This window comes from Arachis hypogaea, chromosome 20, assembly GCF_003086295.3.
Source record: "Arachis hypogaea cultivar Tifrunner chromosome 20, arahy.Tifrunner.gnm2.J5K5, whole genome shotgun sequence".
In the NCBI taxonomy this organism is placed as follows: Eukaryota; Viridiplantae; Streptophyta; class Magnoliopsida; order Fabales; family Fabaceae; genus Arachis; species Arachis hypogaea.
In genome coordinates this window covers 54,786,141-54,788,824 of record NC_092055.1, presented here as the reverse complement: position 1 = coordinate 54,788,824, position 2,684 = coordinate 54,786,141, and the positions used below count along the sequence as shown (strand labels likewise).

The following is a 2,684-nucleotide window of genomic DNA, read 5'->3' as shown; positions in this document are numbered from 1 at the left end:
CAGCAGAACTGCAAGTTTCATGGACTTCCATCTGAAGATCCTTTTCAGTTCTTAACTGAATTCTTGCAGATATGTGATACTGTTAAGACTAATGGAGTAGATCCTGAAGTCTACAGGCTCATGCTTTTCCCTTTTGCTGTAAGAGACAGAGCTAGATTATGGTTGGATTCTCAACCTAAAGACAGCCTGAACTCTTGGGATAAGCTGGTCACGGCTTTCTTAGCCAAGTACTTTCCTCCTCAAAAGCTGAGCAAGCTTAGAGCTGATGTTCAAACCTTCAGACAGAAAGAAGGTGAATCCCTCTATGAAGCTTGGGAAAGATACAAACAGTTGACCAAAAAGTGTCCTTCTGACATGCTTTCAGAATGAACCATCCTGGATATATTCTATGATGGTTTATCTGAGCTATCAAAGATGTCACTGGACACTTCTGCAGGTGGATCCATTCACCTAAAGAAAACGCCTACAGAAGCTCAAGAACTCATTGACATGGTTGCTAATAACCAGTTCATGTACACTTCCGAAAGGAATCCTGTGAGTAATGGGACGCCTATGAAGAAGGGAGTTCTTGAGGTTGATACTCTAAATGCCATATTGGCTCAGAATAAAATATTGACTCAGCAAGTCAATATGATCTCTCAGAGTCTGAATGGAATGCAAGCTGCATCCAACAGTACTCAAGAGGCATCTTCTGAAGAAGAAGCCTATGATCCTGAGAACCCTGCAATAGCAGAGGTAAATTACTTAGGTGAACCTTATGGAAACACCTATAACTCAACATGGAGAAATCATCCAAATTTCTCATGGAAGGATCAAAAGCCCCAACAAGGCTTTAATAATGGTGGAAGAAACAGGTTTAGCAATAGCAAACCTTTTCCATCATCAACTCAGCAACAGACAGAGAACTCTGAACAAAATGCTTCTAATTTAGCAAATCTAGTCTCTGATCTATCTAAGGCCACTATAAGTTTCATGAATGAAACAAGGTCTTCCATTAGAAATTTGGAAGCACAAGTGGGCCAGCTGAGTAAAAGGATCACTGAAATCCCTCCTAGTACTCTCCCAAGCAATACAGAAGAGAACCCAAAAGGAGAGTGCAAGGCCATTGACATAAGCGCCATGGCCGAACCTGTGAGGAGAGGAGAGGACGTGAATCCCAAGGAGGAAGACCTCCTGGGACGTCCAGTGATCAATAAGGAGCTTCCCTCTAAGGAACCAAAGGAATCTGAGACTCATCTAGAGACCATAGAGATTCTATTAACCCTCCTTATGCCCTTCATGAGCTCTGATGAGTATTCCTCTTCTAAAGAGAATGAGGATGTTACTGAAGAGCAAACTGCCAAATTTCTTGGTGCAATCATGAAGCTGAATGCCAAATTATTTAGCATTGATGCTTGGGAAGTTGAACCTCCCTTGTTCATCAATGAACTAAGTGATCTGGATCAACTGACATTGCCTCAGAAGAGACAGGATCCTGGAAAGTTCATAATCCCTTGTACCATAGGCACCATGATCTTTAAGGCTCTGTGTGACCTTGGTTCAGGGATAAACCTCATGCCCCTCTCTGTAATAGAGAAACTGGGAATCTATGGGGTGCAAGCTGCTAAAATCTCACTAGAGATGGCAGACAGCTCAAGAAAACAGGCTTATGGACAAGTAGAAGATGTATTAGTAAAGGTTGAGGGCCTTTACATACCTACTGATTTCATAGTCCTGGATACTGGAAAGAAAGAGGATGAATCTATCATCCTAGGAAGACCTTTCCTGGCCACAGCAAGAGTTGTGATTGATGTTGACAGAGGTGAAATAGTCCTTCAATGGAATGAGAACTCCCTTGTATTCAAAACTCAAGGATCTCCCTCTGCAACCATGGAGAGGAAGCAGCAAAAGCTTCTCTCCAAGCAGAGTCAACCAGAGCCCCCACAGTCAAACTCTAAGTTTGGTGTTGGGAGGCCACAACCAAACTCTAAGTTTGGTGTTGAACTCCCATATCCAAACTCTAAGTTTGGTGTTGGGGAGTCTCAACAAAGCTCTGCACATCTGTGAGGCTCTATGAGAGCCCACTGTCAAGCTATTGACATTAAAGAAGCGCTTGTTGGGAGGCAACCCAATGTTTATCTAATTCTTATTATTTTTCATGTTTCCTTAGGTTCATGATCATGTGGAGTCACAAAATAAATATAAAAATTGAAAATGGAATCAAAAACAGCAGAAGAAAAATCACACCCTGGAGGAGCATCTGTCTGGTGTTCAGCGCTAGAACAGAGCATGGTTCTGGTGCTGAACGCCCAAAATGGGCAGCTTCTGGGCGCTGAACGCCAGAACAGGCATGGTTCTGGCGTTCATCGCCAGAAATGGCACACAAATGGGCGTTGAACGCCCAAAATGGCCACCAACCTGGCGCTGAACGCCCAGAGTTGGGTACAAAGGCATTTTTACATGCCTAATAGGTGCAGGGATGTAAATACCTTGACACCTCAGGATCTGTGGACCCCACAGGATCATCTCAGGATCTGTGGACCCCACAGGATCATCTCAGGACCTGTGGACCCCACCGGATCCCCACCTACCTCCACTCACTTCTTCTCACCACTCTCTTTCACACAACCCCATAAACACTCTTCCCTAAAAACCCCTCACCAATCACCTCAATATCTCTTCCCCACTAAACCTTCACCACTCAC

At 43.9% G+C, this 2,684-nt stretch overlaps 1 non-coding gene across 1 annotated transcript; it reads right to left on the bottom strand.

Annotated features, from left to right (window-relative positions):
* Positions 1 to 252: 252 nt before the first annotated feature.
* LOC112787374 (small nucleolar RNA R71) lies at positions 253 to 360 on the bottom strand. Its single transcript, XR_003194790.1, has one exon. It is a non-coding gene; the product is annotated as a small nucleolar RNA R71 (small nucleolar RNA).
* Between the last annotated feature and the right edge of the window lie 2,324 nt (positions 361 to 2,684).